This window comes from Phalangium opilio, unplaced genomic scaffold, assembly GCF_054372755.1.
Source record: "Phalangium opilio isolate 3A_F unplaced genomic scaffold, DU_Popi_V2 ptg000082l_1, whole genome shotgun sequence".
Lineage (NCBI taxonomy): Eukaryota > Metazoa > Arthropoda > Arachnida > Opiliones > Phalangiidae > Phalangium > Phalangium opilio.
In genome coordinates, this window is record NW_028324189.1 from 8882616 (window position 1) to 8901062 (window position 18447).

Sequence of the window (18447 nt, forward strand, 5' to 3'; positions counted from 1 at the left end):
TCGAAAAGCCGAGATAAGTAAATTTTTGCAATTGATTAGCAGTAAAATAATTTATTTCAACGGAAAACGGTAATGGAACGTTGTTTTTTCTTAAGCATGCATTTAAGTTTCAATAAAAAAGAAAAATTAATATCTGATCCTTCAGACAAGTGAAAACCTCAGTCTTATCGATACTTTTTAGGTCTTGATTCTAATCAAGACATTTTTGATTAATATCTGTTCCTTCAGTCTTCATTTTAATTAAGAATGTTAAGAAACTGTTTTACATTTTCAAAATCTGCACTTAGCAGAAACATGTATAAAGGAGACCATAACTTTAGCTCAATCAGACATTTATTTATAATGATACTTCAAAAAAAACGTATATCATTAAAAGTTTGTATTCTTATTGTAATTAACATAATACAATTTTTTACAATCATTTATTGAAACGCGAGGCGCCCCCCTAAAAATTCCAGAAATAGGACCAAATTGACAATTTTTAAAAAATTTTAAAAATGCTGATTTATGTCCGTTTAACATTTAGCTCAAAATTGTCATAAGCCCAATATGAAATTCGGATATCCTTAAAATTTCACAAAGACGATCCGAGATTGTCAATTTCAAACTTTTTTTGTAAGCACCCACAAGTACCTACATCTACCCACAAGTACCTACAAGTACCCACAAGTACCTACAAGCCCCCACAAGTACCTAAAAGCCCCCACAAGTACCTACAAGCACCCACAAGTACCTACATCTACCCACAAGTACCTACAAGTACCCACAAGTACCTACAAGTACCCACAAGTACCCACAAGTACCCACAGGTACCTACAAGTACCCACAAGTACCTACAAGTACCCAGAAGTACCTACAAGTACCCACATGTACCTACAAGTACCCAGAAGTACCTACAAGTACCTACAAGTACCCAGAAGTACCTACAAGCCCCCACAAGTACCTACAAGCCCCCACAAGTACCTACAAGCACCCACAAGTACCTACAAGCACCCACAAGTACCTACAAGCACCCACAAGTACCTACAAGCACCCACAAGTACCTACAAGCACCCACAAGTACTTACAAGTACCTTAAAGCACCCACAAGTACTTACAAGTACCTACAAGTACCCACAAGCACCTACAAGTACCCAAAAGTACCCACAAGCACCTACAAGAACCCACAAGTACCCACAATCACCTACAAGTATCCACAAGCACCTACAAGAACCCACAAGTACTTACAAGTACCTTAAAGCACCCACAAGTACTTACAAGTACCTACAAGTACCCACAAGCACCTACAAGTACCCAAAAGTACCCACAAGCACCTACAAGAACCCACAAGTACCCACAATCACCTACAAGTATCCACAAGCACCCACAAGCACCCGGGCAAAGCACCTACAAGAGCTCAAACGCCATGTTTTTCTTGCTTAATTACCAGTCGTAGGTAATCTTGTTAACTTAATATATATGTGTGGGGTACTTTACCAACTTAACTTGTTAGCTAACACAAGCTTAGGTTCTCTTGTTTTTTTACCACTACGAAAATTGGACCAAATAGCCTTAACCGTGCTAACATCATAAACTGACTATTATCCATGCTAAAATATCGAAGATTGGGGTAGTTTTTAAAATTTTAAATTAAACATACTAAAAATTAATTTTTCTCAAAAACCTTAAAAATGGTCCTAGAAAAAGGTTTAAATTTTGATATAAAACCGTTCCCAAACGTAACAAACGAATATTTCATTTCAAAAGGGTGGCCACAAAATGGCTAAATTTGAAAAAAACTCCATGTTATTTCTATGGGAAAATTTAACTTTTTCACCAAAAGGGCTGATTAAATTTATGGAAATGAAAACCACCCTTAGCAACTTTATTTTTTATAAAATAAACTAATGATTGGATCTTTTTGAAATTTTAACCATATATTGAGGGCCCGAATTGTAGTTCTGTGGAATTTTTTCAAAGCCGTTAATACGATACAAAAAAAGTTATAACCAATCAAAAAACCATCCTTATACATTAAAGTCGGTATGAAGTCTTATCTAAGAGAGCTATCGCTCTCCTAGAATAAGGCACCATAACAATGGCTGCTGCAGGCCTGTTGGAATTTAAAACACGGATCTGCAGGAGGTGATTATTTTTAAATGAAAATAACTAAATTTTTAATATTAAACAATATTCTCTATAAAAGTTAAATAACTCTAATTTTTCCCAGGAAATTAAATTTAAAAGTTTAGCTATATCCTAAAGACAGACTTTAAAGGCTTTGTGGGGTTAAATATACTGCATCCAGACTTTTAAATTAAAACGAAGACGGGGTCCCATTAGCTCCAAGAAGTCAAATATAAATTTTAAATATTCATAAACCGACACAATTTTGAATATAAAAATGTCCAATTTCCAAGTTTAAAAAAAAAAACGTAGAATGATTAGAAATTGTCAATTCTTTTCTCCCTTAAAAAAATAAAATCTACAAAAAAAAAGGTCCATTAATATTTAAAAATGACGATTTCGTCTAGGCCTAGTTTCTGCTATAGATCAAACGAATTCAAGTCGGTTCATTTAAGGTAGATTTAGTCTTATACATTAATCAAGAATTCGGGCAGATAGTTCTTCGGTAAAGATAAGATATTAATAGCTTTAAATGGCGGGAAAAGGCGCATTTTTCCCGCCAAAAGATATAATATCTATCAGCACGTGCAGTCTCTCTCCAGCATCGCGTGCAAATTAGGCAAGTTGGCTCGCGCGGTCTTATCTGGTGGCTATTAGCAAAAGGAGCACCTAAGTTTCTTCAGTGTATTTTCGCGTCTTAGAGCCAAGGGTTATAAGGGAATGAATATTCAGTATTAAACACCTTCAATCATGAATGTTGATGGCTATAAGCTGTCTAGATATAACCCTCTCTGTCCTTTATCGCTGTTTTTAAAACAAAATCAAAAGTTGCTCCGCATGCATGTACCGCGAGCTTCAACGTTATAAAAGTCCTTTTACACCTGTCCGTTAACCTTATCCCACCTGTGCTCGCGCGCTTCGTTTTAATCATCTCGCGGTTTGGATGGTGCGATAGAGTTAATATTAGTTCATATATACATAGATAAATCCCCCTCCGAACTCCCCCAGGATGCACTGGGGCAGCTAGCAGCATTTTTAAGAGAAAACGATAAGGGTATACGTTCGCGCTTTGGATCCCACCCAGTATCCAAATTTCCAAAGGGGATCCGCGTATATGGTATGGTATGGTATGTAACGACTTTAAAAATGCTTCAATGACCGAGGCTTAGCTAAGCCTAATTGAGGGGCTAATTTTATGAAGTGCAAGGGAAATATGCGTGGTTATAAAAAAATATCTAATTATACCAAAGGCATTAAAGCTATCTCTAAACACGTTAAATATGTACATAAAGATTGATTAGTTTGGACCTCATATAGCCTACCTTGCTTTATAGTTAAGACTAAGTTATATTTTTAAAAAGGGGATTATACCATAGGGGAACGTTATATCGCTTTAAATTAAAAAGGCGAATTTTAAGATACTTAAAGGGAATGTGAAAGTTTTATAACAGTTTCTCAAAAATGCTAATGAAACTCACAAAAAACATTTGTCCTGATTTTAAAAGATGACCTTATTAGGCCTAAAATATCTGAATTAAATTCCCTAATTTTTAGTTTGTATTTCCCTAAATTTCTACAAAAGCAGACCGACGTTCTCATTGGCCAAAATTTCATCCAATAACAGAAGGGAACGCGAAAATTGGAAAGGGTTCAAAGACAGACGCAGTTATAATATAAAAAATAATTTTTTCTAAAACATTGTTGATATTAAAACCCTCAGAGAAAAAGAACAGCGTTGTATTATTCCATAGTTACAGGTAAATCAAGACTAAAGCATTGCAAAAATTACATCGAAACGCCAACAAGCTTATTTTTGGTAGAAAAAAAAAATTGCAATTTAAATCTACATCCACCCCACCACTAAAAATATCATCGGAAATTAATAATGCAAAAGATAGTAATTGCTTCGAGGCTAAGCCTAACCCTAGAGAATCAAACTTTTGGAATGAAAAAAAAAAAAAAAAAAATCCTTTGAAGCTATATGGGAAAAAACGACAGGGCGTTCCGCAATAGAGGCCAAATTGGACGGTAGAAGGCAAAATAACTTGACATTAAGACAAGATCCTAGTACCACGAATGTATTTAATTTCCGAATGAATAATGAACCATGGATATCATAAATAATTCGAGTGGGATAAGAAAATAAAATCTGGGAGCACGGCAGTGCTCCCAGCCAAGTCGAGCACTGACATCCTTTTCTCGAAGCAACTCGTGGCTCTTTTAAGCCCACTGTAACTTCGCTATGGGTATAGGTAAAAGTCTGAAATTTTGCTTGCCGCGAGGACTGTCAATTCTAGCTATAGTTTCCAAATTTCAAGATCCTACCCAATATACTTTTCGAAATATCGCAGGTGAAATTTACCTTATTTTGTCACTCACTCACTCACTCACCGATCATCAAAATTCTAAGGTACTTCTAGGGTAGATAGAAACTTAAAATTCAGGATTTAGTTTTCATTTATTTTATAAAGCACAGAAAAATTAAAACATCCCGAAATTTTTATAAAATTGTTCTTTAGTTCTTTATTTTAAAACTAGATGGCGCTGCCGTCTTTTTAACAGTAATAGTGTGTGTTCTTGATGAAAGGACGTAATGGGCCAAAGTTAACCGAAAGTTAAATATATATTAAAGCTAATAGGTGTAGTAATTTAAAAGAAATGTGTCGTAACTGATGCTACATTCTTATATTAGGATATCGCGTACAATCTTTATTGCATATTCTCTGCGGGTCGAAAGGGGTAATTCAGCGTAAATATGGAGAAACGTTAGCGATTATATTGGTAAACGAAGTACCACGAGAGGGTCTTCTTTTAATATAACTACCGAAGTATAACGAGAGGGTCTTGTTTTAATATAACTACCGAAGTATAACGAGAGGGTCTACAAAAAGAAGTGAGATCCTATGAAAAACATTAACATGTACAAAAATGGGCCAAGCCTCGCTTCGTGCCCGCTCCGCCGTAAAACGTTCTGAGATCCCATGTAGAGCCAAGTCTGCCTTTTGTTCTCATTCAATCGCCAATTGAACAATTATGTTATAAATTAAGTCCTTTTCCTAATTAATAACCAATATTCTTTGACTCTATCATTATTATACATCTTTGTTCGTATCAAAAATATCGTGACTTGGCAATCGCAGGTAAGTAATATTAAAAGGAAGTCACTAAATCGTTGCCGATTTTAAAATAATCGAAGGGATGTTCACTAAATCGTTTATGGTATAGGGGATATGTACAAGTTTATAAGATGAGTCATGCTCAACCCTATGTACAAATTATATGGTGAGTTATGCATAACCCTATTTACATGTTTATTAGGTGAGTTATACATAACCTTATGTACACATTTATAAGGTAATTACCTGCGCTTGCCAAGTCACGATATTTTTGATACGAACAAAGATGTATAATAATGATAGAGTCAAAGAATATTGGTTATTAATTAGGAAAAGGACTTAATTTATAACATAATTGTTCAATTGGCGATTGAATGAGAACAAAAGGCAGACTTGGCTCTACATGGGATCTCAGAACGTTTTACGGCGGAGCGGGCACGAAGCGAGGCTTGGCCCATTTTTGTACATGTTAATGTTTTTCATAGGATCTCATATTCTTTTAAAGTTAAGCCAAGAAGTGATATCAAGTTTACTAGGGAGAAGGTATAAGATGCCAAAGTATTCGCACTCTATAGTCCCAGTCCCCCTTTCAAAATACAAGGGGGGACGGGCTATATCCCCTCTCCTCAGTTGGAAAATATGTAATTTTCGTCATTCGCATCACGCTGACGTGAGTTTTCAAGAACCAATGAGATGCTGGTTGTAATTTAGAGGCGAGGATTAACTCCGGACCTACTATACGTTTGGACTGGAGATAAAGCTAGAAATGTGGCGAATTTATACCTTCTCCCTAATAAACTAGATATCGCTTCTTGGTTAAGCGCGAGGCTAACGTAAATCGGGATCTGAATTTATCTGGAATATCAAGGTCACATGAAAACAATGCTCAGAAGAAGTAAATGCTTACTGTGTCTGTGATTGGTTCTCAAACAAATTACAAATTTGAATAATCCCAAATGAGGAATCAAACGCAAAACTTTCCTTCCTGCAGATTTGAAGTATAAAATCATACGAAGAAAGATGCAAATTATTTTTTGACTGCTTAGTATTCATGGAGATTATGAATAACTTCTCACTATTACGATATAGAGAAGGTGAAGAAGGAAGTAAAGAAAGAAAAAAAAAACGCTTGCAAATTTGGCCCAAGGAAGAAAGTTATAATACGTATTCTCAGTAGTGTAGTGATGATCGTGGGCTAAAAATTTGGGTCTTTTTATTTCGAGACAATTACCGAGGCGGGGGCACGCTCCCCCTTAGTGTGGTCCCGCCGCTTTTCTAGCGTGTTTTACCGCCATTAGTAGACCCGAAACTTCTTAAGGAGTACCTAAACCTAACCCTATATAAATGTAGAAACCCACCACCTCATTTCGCCTCATCCCAATTTTTACCTCGATATAAACTTTCTTGGATAAAGTCAAGAAGGTTCCTAGTCTAGCTATTTACTCTTTCTACAGAATTCTAACCATAACCTTAAGGATTGGGCAGAAATTTTGTAAAAATCAAGATGGTATTACCAAACCAGCTTATCAAACATATTTAGTATTATTTACAAGCATCGAAGTGAAACGCAATTCAATATTGTATCCCACTAAAGGTCTTTTCAGACGATTTAACTTTTGATTCAATTAGATGGGTCAAAAAATTAAGTAAGCATTGGCCAGTGATTAATTTATAAGTAGGTGATTCAACTTGTCCAACTTCTGTTAATCTCACTACGCAACTAGTTTACTCAACTCAAGTTGACTCATCTAAATGAAGCAAAGAGTTGATTCGTCATGGAAGTTGTGGAATTCCATGTAAAATGTCAAATCTTTGATTTTAATAACAAAATTGTTGTAAAACGGAATACGAAGACAGTGGTTAAAAAATAAATGAAGATTTGAGCTTACCATTTTTTGGTGTTCAACTTGAATCAGATTATATATTTCCAGCAAAGATATTCTGCAAATAAACAATAAATAATATTTATTATAATTTTAGGGCAATTTTAAGAATATAAAACAAAAATGTATGGCCACAATCAACAAAACTTTCAACAGATCTTTTTTTTTTAAACAAAAACCGAAATACGTCTTAATACAATGCTGACATTAAACTTTGTTAATTTTTCCCCTTGAATGCAAAAATCCAATGAAAAGCTAGATGAAGAGACTCATTAAACCCTATATGGTAAAAAAGAGGGGGTGAACATGAACGGCTCAAGTCTGCCGTGAAAACCTTTACTCAGATGAGAAGAAATTCATATAAGCGTACAGAAAAAGGTTTCAAAGAGAACCAAAACCGGGGAATGAATTAGGCTTAGCTCTAGGGAGCATTATGATGCTACGATCTTAGTCTTTTATCGTGACGTTTCTTTAGTTTTTCTCCCCTAAAAGTCGAGTCGTGTCCTGGTGTGGTGCGTAAAGGAAAAATGTCTTGATGAGATGTAGGTATATCGCGAAGGACCTAACGTCTTCTCATTAACAGTGAGCTTTGTGTGACAGACTCGCATTAGCGTTAAGCAGCCAAAGCCAATCAACTAGAACCGGTCGACGAATTAAGAAATTAATCGTAGCCCTCGCTTCGTCCTCGTAACGAAAGTTTCTGGACATTTAATAAGACTATACGGTGAAAGTAATTAATGGGAACCGTATTTTAGAAAAACGTCTCTCGAAACTTGACACGAGCGACTTTTCATTAATTTTAACGTCATCAATTATTTGGATTAATTTTCAATACATGTAGGTGCATGACGTAATAACTTTACAAGGTTCGCTTTGAGTATTTAGTTAAAACACATTATAGTACCCTGAGAATATGGACATTCGATACAGTTTATCATTAAATTAACAATTAAACTACTCATTAATTAATTAATCAAATTAAGCTTTACCCAACAACGTAATCCCCCAAGATAGAAAATAAAATACTAACCCCCATAGGCAATCAAATATACTTTTACAAAAAAAATAAAACCCCATAAATCTAGTTAGAAATTTCTATTCATTTTTATAATTTAGAGGTTTTTATAAATAAAACAATTAAAAACCCCATAGCTCTACAACTTCTCCCATGGCAGAATCCCTTTCAAAAATTCCTCAAAGGAGAAATAAAATAAAAAACACAGAAATTATAAATTAATTACACATAAAAAGCGCGTTTCTCTCTTCTTTTTTCTTAGTACATTTAGGAGTATTTCTTTTTTTCTAATCCTCTTTTTCTCTCATGCGCTAGTGACTTTCTTTAAAAAAGAAACACAACCGATTACCAAATAGCGGAAATTCCGGTCCCTATATACCGTAGCAGGAAAGAACTAGAGAGAGTGAGCTAAAGGGAGGAAAAATTTTTAATGTTTCAAAAACTTTTCTAAGAATAAAAGCTCATTAAAAACATTTTTTGCGCCTCCGGGATTGGATGGAGAGAGTGAGAGAGAGGATGCTAGGATTTAGGCTCGGAATACACTCATATAGAGAGAAGAGAGAGAGAGAGAGAGAGAGAGAGAGAGAGAGAGAGAGAGAGAGAGAGAGAGAGAGAGGAGAAATAGTTTTTTTCGTCCATTTCCGTTCTAGGCCTAGGCATAGGATGTTTCTTTTCACGCCAACTCGGTAGGGGGCGCGGGAAGCGCATTCAGGTTGGGTGAAAAAATTAAATACGGTATAAGTGAAAAAAAAATGAAAAAGAAAACGACAATTTCCTTCAAAAAGAGATTAAAATGGGCAATTCTTTGTTTCTATGGGTATAGAAAATAGAAAAGAAAGTTGAGAAAATCAAAGCTAAATCAGTACTATTTTATACGGAAGTTATTAAAACCACTAAATTAGTTTTAAATAAATGTTAGATAAGTTTGAAATAAAAATTACTAACTTTTCTGGTGTTTTTTATTGCCCACCGTTTTCCAGACCCAAATTTTTTAAATATATCGCAATTTACTGTAGGCATTTAGGGATAGTTATCTTTAGTTTAATTTACTTCAAGCCCCTTTAGAATAAAGAGCGAGAGAGAGAGAGAGAGAGAGAGAGAGAGAGAGAGAGAGAGAGAGAGAGAGACTCAGAAGGGTTCTGAAAAAAATCTTCCCAAATTACCGCTTTCCCGGTCGCCCAATCGGGCGGCTAGTTTTTCTTTTATGTTTTTCTATGTGTCCTCCCTGAATGTAACAATTCTCTTTTTTTTGTGTGGGGGATCTCTTTGTCTTTGTCGACAACCTGTTTTGTCAGCGTTACCCGGGCAATCACGTGACGCGAGTAGTGGGGAACATTTGCTGACTCAAACGAGCCATTATATGAAAACCTCATCAAGGGGAAATCAAAGCGTCAAGTAAAGTTGCCATCTTGGCAAAAACCCGGTAGACAAACTAAGCTAGCGCCTCAGTTGGGCCATAGTGGGTGAAGATCAATCGCTAATTGTACCCTGCTTGATACTTTGGGAAGTCGCGTTGTCTATCCAGTTTTGTTGTTTTAACTAAAATATTACCCGCGCACGACTTGTAAAATAGAGAGAGAAACGACTAGCACCTTAGACATAAGATCTTCCAAGAAAATTCAATATTGCTTTTCAAATTAGTTCAAATTAAACTTGGTGAAATTAAAGCACAAAACGTTTTAATCTTAAAATCTGGATTAAATTTATGATTAGGTTTAACAAAGTACAGTTTAGATTACCCTTCATAGATACGCCAGGAAAACAGAGCAAAAAGTGCGCGAACAAAGCCGATTTTTAGGTCTTCAACCAAAAGTCAAACACTAACCCTAACTCGTTACGAAAATCGCGTGGCAGGCAGGGACGTTTTAATCTGGTTAGAGCGAGCGAGAGAGCTAGCCAGCCTATCTGGTAGAATGCTTGATCGTACCATGTATTTCTTTTTGGGTAGTAGGAGTCCGGGTACACTCGCGTCAAACTAGATGGAAGCTGAAAGCTGACGACAGACGCTGGCGATTAGAATGTCATCGTCTACGGAATCAGCCGCGCGAAACCATTCCTCCCCTTGCTCTGCAGCCACTCCGGCTATCCTTTTCTTTCAATTTGTCCCCGCTCCCAAATAGTTACAAGTTTATTCGTTTATTCATGTTCCGCATGAATATTAAACCTTATTCATTCTCAGCTAACCCCCTTAAAATGAATAACACTGACAATATAGCAGGGTTCATACAACTTTCGGAAAACCCATTTCCCTTAATTTTCCATGTTTTCCCATCTATTTCCCTGAGTTTTCCATGTTTTCCCATATATTTTCCTGAGTTTTCCATGTTTTCCCATATATTTTCCTGAGTTTTTTCATATATTTCCCTGAGTTTTCCATGTATTCCCATATATTTCCCTAAGTTTTCCATGTTTTCCCATATATATATATCCCTGAGTTTTCAATGTTATGGAGTAATAATAACGGGAGTGGAGTTTTTATAGTTGAAGCAACCCCATCATAGCAAATTTCCCTGAATTGTACTATAAATTCTAGATGCGACTAAGTTTTTTTGGTAACTATTTGTTTCCCTGAGTCTTCCAGGTTTTTATGAGCCCTGATTAAGTTATAAAGATAATATTTATCACTCATCATTAATATTCAAGGGATAACTTAATAAATTCAAGTATTGTTACAGTAATAAAAAATCTTGTTTCATGACGAGGCCTGTTGAACAGTTTCCTACATATATATACCCTATATATTAATTACTTTACAACCCCCGCTTCCCTGTAACTACAGTATACAGTATATGACGTTGGTTTTAATTCTCTGGCGCCAACTCGTACTTCCTCCCAGCACCCACAATTCCTAGCGTGTCCCCTAGCTTCTATACGCGATGATATGATAGTTGACGTTACGCTTTTTACTCCCTGAATGGATCATATAAAACTTGCTGGAAGTTTTGCCTCTCTAGAGAATTGTATGGATTGGACCGAGACTAAAATCTTTCTAACAGAAAAAAAACACACACAGTTTAGGCTTAACAACGCGTGAAGTCTCGCTTCTTTCCGCGTTGTTATGATTGTTAGAAAAGCACGCGGTATTCTTGTTGCTCGCAGTCGCTCTAAATACTCGTTTTGCGGATTGCTGAGTGTACTTTGACGAAAATCAATACGCTATCATAACCTTATAAGACATTCAATAAGAATACGTCTACTGTATGGGCCCAAAGTATAGCTAGGTTTCTTAATATACAAACAAGAAGTGATTTATATTTTATCAGCTATTGTAAACAGACACATAGTTCCAACAAGAAGTGATATCTAGTTTATTAGGTAGAAGGTATAAGATGCCTATGCCTAAGTATTCGCGTGCCATAGTCCCAGTCCCCCTTTCAAAATACAAGGGGGGACGTAGGAGGAGTCGGAGAGGCGAAATAGAGTCGCGCTGACGTGGGTTTTCAAAAAGCAATGAGATGCTGGTTGTAATTTAGAGGCGGGGATTAACTCCGGACCTACGTTTGGACTGGAGATAAAGCTGGAAATGTGGCAAATTTATACCTTCTCCCTAATAAACTAGATATCACTTCTCGATACAAATAAAATCTATGTGGAAATCATCCTGACAAATAACAATGTCACAAGGACTTTATTTAAATGGTTAAAATTTATTAAATATAATTTAACTCTAAAAGCCTTCAAGAGCCAAATTTCCAAGAGTTCAGTGAAAGATTCGTCCATTCACAAAGAGGAACCAACTGGAATTTGAGGAAAGAATTACAAGCAACAACAAGCTGAGATAACTAACGTTCCTATATACCAAACCCGGGCGGCTGGCAACCAAATCTTAGATATTACCAATTTGTTAGGCCTAAAATAGGAAGAGAGATTGGGGAAGAGGACGAGGAGGAGAAGGAGGGGATAGAAGAGGATGGAGAGGAGGAAGCCTGTTGAATCGTAAATCCATCATGCCAAGCTTCCGTTCGTCCGACCGTCCTTTCTGGGAAAACTAAACTATTCGCGGTTGGATTTTTCTTTGTTCCGCTAGCCGATTCCGTCGGGACAAGTACAGAGCCATTCCGCCAACGAAACGAACGAAACGCGATCAACGTAAAAGAAAAGAGGCGAGCCATGAGAAGCTCTAAACTGCATCCTTTCCTTGGTGCGGTGCTGCCAGAGAGTGTGAGAGAGAGAGAGAGAGAGAGAGAATGGGAGGAAAAAGAAGCGACGGAGAACGAACGTCGGCGGTGTTTTGACTCGTGATCGTCCTAGGAGAGACAGTTGTTTTAAGAGATTTCTCTTCATCGATTCCTCAGCTTCGTACCGTACCATCGCTTGAACTGTCTTTCCTATCTTTCTATACGTAAACTGGTCGTTCAACCGTTTATCCTTTGTTCTACATTTTACGCAATCCCGATTCCCTTATTCCCATCGCTTTCTTTTGGAACAACTATACCTCCGCCATGACAACATTAACTCGAAGTTCTTGCAATCCTTTGCATGGCTTTCTTTAAATAGAACTCACAGATCTTCGGTTGCATAATTATACCTCTTTCCAAATACCCTAGCTGCGCGTAACGGATGTCTTATTCTATAACTACCAACAAATGGTATCTTCAAATTAATTCACTTCTATCTCGTACGCATATATACCTTAGAAACAGGGACCTAAATTTGTTTCCTTGAGTCTCGCGACTTGACTCAATTTGGATAGATTTTTTTTATGTATATATATAGTTTTAGTTTTCTTTATCCGATGGGGAAATTCACTCGGGACTTAAAAATGGACTAAATCGCTACAGATCTCCCATATCCGAAACGACGTCTAAATCTACGCAATCTCTCAAAGGATTTCCACCCAGTCCATTTCCCAAATTTATATTCCAAAATGGTTCAATCTCCAGTCTTTCAGTTGTCATTTCTTTTAAACATTTGATCAACTAACAAATAATCAGGTTAATTACCAAGCCTTCGTTTTACTGTTCGCATAGCGTTACCAAATCATTCAGTTTGAATCGGTACTTGACTAACTTGTCTGAAGTTAAGGCTAAGAAAGGGCAAGAAATCTTATGTTGATTGGAGTTTAATTATTTAGGAATTATCCTGTAAAAATGGTAAAATAAGGACAGAACGTTTATATATAAGAAAGAAGATCCCCAGGAAGGTTTGGAAATTTTCTTTCATACATTTTATTTTTTTCACTTTAGCTTTTTGGAGTCAGGGGTCTCGCTTTTTGCATCTTCCGAAAGAGAAAGAGAGAGAGAGAGAGAGAGAGAAAGAGGGGAGGACTAAGAATAGGAACTCCACGGACCGGAGACAAGGATGATACGAGAATCCGTCACCCAACTTTACCCCCCCCCCCCAGTCATCCTCTTGCCTCTATCATCCCCTTAGCAACCACCCATGACACTAAAAGCTTCTCGTGGAGCGTAAAGGCCTTTCAAACACGTAGTTTTCTCTGTTTTCCAACGAAACGACGAAAGAGGGAAGCGTCGCGCCCATCCTTTTTATCCCTAAATCGTCCGTACACGTCAGGGGAGACAACTAAACTGTAGATCATATGGTAAGGGACCTTTCTATTTGCACCTTTAATTTTCCTCACGACATAATCCGCTTCTCACAGAGCCTTAAGCCTAAGCAGGGATAGATTTAATTTTAGAAGTAGGAATGGAGAACAGAGTAATCTGGGCGCGCGCCAAAGTCCCGGACCCCCCTTTCACGGGACAGAGGGGTATGAAAGAAGAGGCGTGGTCATAGCGACAGAGGTAAAAAGTAATTACGAATTTTTGGCCGTCCGCAGTCAGCAACGTCATGAAAACGTAGTTTAAGTGAGCCAATAAGATAATTTAAACTTTTCTTTACGTGTTGGAGGGAGAGGCTCTATACTGGGCTATGAGTCGGACTGAAGTAAACACTAACCGTTCTCCATTCCTACTTCTAAAATTGAATCTATCCTTGGTACGAAACATGGGTCGCCCCAAAAGATAACATAAACCCCTGGACCTTCAAGTCCAACCATACAATCTATTACAAAAACTCCTTTTTCCATCCATCCTCCTACACTTTTGGGTTTCCTTTTTTGTTTGTTTACGAAGCGTGGGGGGCACTAGCCTCCCGTTTTTACAAGTTGCGTTTCTCTAAAACTGATACCATTATATACCCAGTTGAGAAAGAAGTGAAATCTTTTAAAGCTAGCTTTTTTTTCTCTCCAACACACTTTTTCTTACACGTTTTAACAGAATTTTTTTTCTTCCAACCCTAGGGGTGGGTAGGGAGCGCTTCAATCCACAGTTACGTCATAGAAACCAGCTCTGGAATAGAATGTTCCGTTTTTATCTTTGTTACGAGCTTTTTGGATCTACTTACGCTAATTTCCGGTTGCATATGATTGGTTGGAATTAAGTATTGGTTCTGTGGCGACGTCACAACAGGGGGGAATGTCGGGAGAAGACTTTGATTATAAGAGCTGTCGAATCAACTCTCTATTCCAGTAACAATTTTCTTTGGTTCCGTTTTCTCTATGAGTATCTCGTTTTAACGTTACTTAAAAATCTTTAAGAGGAAACAGTATAAACAAGTTTGAATTGTTTTCAAACTTTGTTAGCAAAAAATATATCAACTTTTCTAAAGTTTTCTTTTTTCTCTCTCTCAGTTTTTCTCACCAAAATTCTCATATTTTTAATTACAAGTTTATTTACCGGTGTCTAAATAACTAATTACCAAATATAAAATAAATATAACTCACAATAAAATATTGTTCAAATCCTTACTATTCATAATTACGTCAAATTTCGAAACTAGGACTAGCTAATTAAATAAATAAATAGTTAATTCTGAGTTAAATCACGATTTTTAATTTACAAAATTCCACCAGTTTAAGATGGTATCCAAAATTTTAAGACGAGCCACGCCATCGCATTGACATTCTGTCGGCCTTCCAAGGTCCCCTAACTAAATGGGCATCAAAATATTACTTAGTTGACATCTCTCGGGTGTCGTAGCCCCGGTTGCTATAACATATCCCAGCACACTAGGCAGGCAATTATACACCGGTAGCTTTCAGTTTTCTGCCTTCTTTTGACGTAAAAATGTCGTTGGGTGACGTTTCAACGTACGATGTCTTTTATACCCAAAGTAATTTATTAGTTCACGTACCATACCCTGAACCCACTCTAGCGCGACTCTGGAGCAACTCCGGATGCGCCAGCGATAATCACGAGTCACACGTTCGCCCAGTCATTAACATGACAAATATTTCACGTGCAAAAAAAGAGTACGACAGGAAAGATGAGCGAACCGTGAAAGTTACCCGCGTTCACATTGGCTGTTCGTTGGAAGGAAATTAGGCCTAACGTTTAGCCATGATTAAATAATACCAGTTCGAACAGGATTTGACCCCCTACAAACGTACGTTAATCATGGTGATCGTTTGGTATGGAATAATGGAAAAAAATATGATTATCCAGAGAAGGAGGGTTAAACGGGGTGAAATGTTAAAGCTACTTGTAAAAATAAAATCAATTTGACAGGACCAACAGCTACGTGTTAGGACCAAAGGAGTTCGATATTGAAAAAGGTTTTTTTCCTAATGACACGGTAGTTTCTGAAAGATAAAAAAACCTCTTCAATTTTACGTAGATTAAAATCCGCGAAGGCTTAGTGGGTAGGAGAGCTTGCCAAGGGTTAAGAGCGGGCCTAATTAGTCTAGAATATCTTAACTTGGCGTAAACACATTATACTACAGGACCATTTATCGTCTAAAATAAATTCGCCAGGCCCGATTTGTTTCGAGCTGTTTCTGGTTCACCTTGATGACCCCAATTGGCATCGGTGGGGGTCCTTGAGCCGTTGAAAAGAAGAAACGCTAACCTTTTCTAAGACAGTTGCGGGATGAAAAGACACGAACTGGGAATGATGGTTCCCGGGTTGGTCGGCGTCGTTCGTCGGGAGCACGGCTCATTGTCTCGCACGTGTCATTACCCTAATTGCCAAATTCACGCCGACCGTAAAATACCTGGAGCTAACCCTAAAGACAAGACGACCAACCCCATCAATCCAAAAGCGACTATCTTCCGCCACGAAAAATAGCCTAAAAATGACCTTTGACACCGAGAGAGAATTAGGCTAAACGAAATCAGTTGGGGGTTCCAAGGCTTAAAGGAATAGTAGCCTCTAAAATCTAACACCATAAACAACTTAAAAATAAAATTTAATTATTTTTGAAAAACCAAGAGGTTAGGCTTAAAAATAAGCCTTTTAAGAGCTTATTGCACTATAGATATTCAACACACGAAGTAATTTGGGCAAGAAATAAGGTGGACCAGATACCCAATCTTCACTGAAAATACCCTCGAGACATTTTGAGAAGAACTATAATGTAAAAAGCTTAGTATCCTAAATATAATGTTACCAAGTTACGTTTCAACTTAGACCTAAATGAAGGCGGAATCTCAAACTACAAAGGCACCGTGAGGGGAATCCGAATCCAGGTGTATAAGAGCCTCGAACCTTGTCTTTCACTGGAAAATTCATCCTCGCAAAACTTTGTTGTTGCTTCTTGACTATATTTGAACTCTTGTTGCCAGAGTTAGGGTGCGGAAAAGAGACCAGTTGGCAAAAGGAAATTGCTGTTTTCTGTACGCTCCATTTTACACTAAGGGGTATTGCCAAGTACTAGCCACGGGGCATCGTAATAAAACACCTTAGAATGTTTGGGAAGCAACAAAAAATTTCTATTTCCCAGCTCTGTTTTTAAGGGAAAAGTGTTAAATTGGTTCCGAAACTTTAAGGAATTTATCTTATTTGGGATAGAGAAAGATTGTATCTAAGTTTGGTTTTGAACCACTCTTGTTTTGCCATTGTTCAAGAGATGGTAGGCGAGGGGAATACACCCAAGCTGCTTGTTCAATCGAGAGAGCCCCCTCAACATGAATTTTAAAATTTTCCAGGAAGAGTCTATACCCCCGTTGTTTTTAAGCTTATATTATCTTTTATTTATATAACATACAGTACAAGGTGTACCTGAGGCCTTTGTCTCGAAAATTAACTTCAGTTTTGGAGCAATTTTACCACCATAGAATACATGATACACTCTTTTTAATAGAGGGCCGTGGTTATGTCTGGATGCTAAGATGTTAGATAGGGCTTCAACGTTACCAGTCCTGCGCTAAAGTTCTTTAGTTGAAGCCATATCCAAGGTCTTTGTTTTCCACACACCCAACGTGTGACCGACGTTAACAAACACCCTGTATGTACAACGCGATATTTACGTTTACGTTGAAAGTTATCAGAACAAAATTCTACGGGGAATTTTAGCTAGATTAACTTTGAGAGTTTGAAATTTGGAAATTCTGACCATGATGGAAAAGCCCAGCTGTACCAGCCATAGAGTAGGTTTAATTTAAATATTTTTGAAGATATAATAAAATTGCTTTTTTAGGCTTAGGGAATTGCTGGTTTATTCTGTATAAAATACTGTATCTATATAAAGTCCATCCACGGTAGGTTCGAATCATAGAGGATCAACAGTGAGAGAGAGAAAGGCGGGAGATTGGGTCTTCCTATAAATATATACGTAGTTTCGCACCAGTTAACTCGACCGGAAGTGCCTGGTCCCGTTTCCCCCTTTCTATATATATATAGATATATCCCTCATCCCTTCTCTAGCTAGAATCTTTTCTTCCTTCTAGTTCCTGTTCCGCTTTACTCCGATAGGCTCGGAAGCGTTTTATGGCATGGCCCTTCTTCATCCCATTTTACTTCTTCTTTCGTTAGGCTTAGGAATAGGCCTAGCCAGAGTCGTATATAGTGAGTGGTGCATGCATTTTCAAAAAAGCTACAACTAGCCAACCGTGGCGCTGAAAAACACACTTGGTGCGTATGAATAAGTTCATGATATTATATACCAAGATTCAAGAGAATAATGTGGAATATTCATAAGAGTGTACAAAATGTTTAAAAGGCAAGAAGTGATATCTAGTTTACTAGGGAGAAGTTTAAGATGCCTAAGTTATCGCGCTCCATAGTCCCAGTCCCCCTTTCAAAATACAAGGGGGACGTAAAAGGAGGCCGGGCTATTTCGCCTCTCCTCAGTCGGAAAATACGTAATTTTCGTCATTCGCGTCGCGCTGACGTGGGTTTTCGAGAACCAATGAGATGCTGGTTGTAATTTAGAGGCGGGGATTAACTCCGGACCTACGTTTGGACTGGAGATAAAGCTAGAAATGTGGCGAATTATTAGCTTCTCCCTAGTAAACTAGATATCGCTTCTTGAAAAGGTTAATCCAATTTGTGTGAAATTGCGGATTGTAAAAATCTTTCCATGTGCTCGTCTACTACTTACGGGTAA

General features: G+C 37.4%; 1 long non-coding RNA gene across 1 annotated transcript in view; it reads right to left on the bottom strand.

Moving 5' to 3' along the window:
• LOC149651432 (uncharacterized) overlaps positions 1–7142 on the bottom strand; it is a 260536-nt gene extending 253394 nt beyond the window's left edge. Inside the window, exon 1 of the long non-coding RNA XR_016371214.1 lies at positions 7112–7142. This is a non-coding gene — a long non-coding RNA (uncharacterized LOC149651432). The remainder of the gene's footprint in view (positions 1–7111) is intronic.
• Positions 7143–18447: the final 11305 nt, after the last annotated feature.